The following is a 944-nucleotide window of genomic DNA, read 5'->3' on the forward strand; positions in this document are numbered from 1 at the left end:
GCCGCGCCGCAGCGTGCCACGGCGTCTGAAGCAACTATTTCACACCAGAGGTATTGCACAGTATCATAAGAAATTGAAGGCGCTCCAACATATTAAGAATGACAGGCATCCTTCAAAAGTACGGAGCTTTCCTCGCAAAATAAATCAAGATACTACGGTATAAAAAGAGAGCGGGAGTCCAAAAACTAACTAAGTCCTAGTATCCGTATTTAGTAACGTTTAGCATAAACTTTATCGTCTGGCTGTTGCTTAATCGCCATCGGCTATAAAAGGCTATAAGAAATTGTACATCCGGCTGCTGAAGCTATTGGAAATCTCACAGCCGGCTTTAGGTCTATAGTATTTTGGAACACACATTCTACTGCCTATTTTTACCAGGGCAGAAAATTTTTGAAGCATCTAATCTGCAATTTGAGTCAATTTCGTCATGAATTTTCCCAAATATACGCGTCTTTCCTTTCCCTTTCCTATGTTCCCTCTTCCTTCCTTCTTTCTTCTTTCTCGTATCCCTCCTCCTTTTAGGGGGGGGGGGCGCGCATTCCCCCTTCGCCCCCCCCTGCGGGCCGATTATTGAAATTTATAGACAAAGCTATAGACAAAGAAGACATAGGGGGTATGGAGCGATCCTATTGGTTGAAATGTGTGGTTCTCATAGACTAAGGGAGAAAATGATGGACTGTCAGGTTTCTCGTGGGTTGCCGTTAGTTACTCCATTACCTACCTCCTATGTCCATTGCCACCACCCGCTTCCACCAATAGGATCCCTCCAAATCCCTTTTGTCGTCTTTGTCTATAGCTTTGTCTATCAGTTTCAATAATCGGCCCGCTGGATCCGCCAGTTCTTGATACCAGTTTAGAGGTCACCGACGAGAGGTGTCGCTGTGAACGTTCGGATGCATCAGAGTTAATGAATAATTATCCAGAGCTCGGCTCGATGAAAATGC

Source organism: Bemisia tabaci, chromosome 3 (genome assembly GCF_918797505.1).
Source record: "Bemisia tabaci chromosome 3, PGI_BMITA_v3".
Classification (NCBI taxonomy): Eukaryota; Metazoa; Arthropoda; class Insecta; order Hemiptera; family Aleyrodidae; genus Bemisia; species Bemisia tabaci.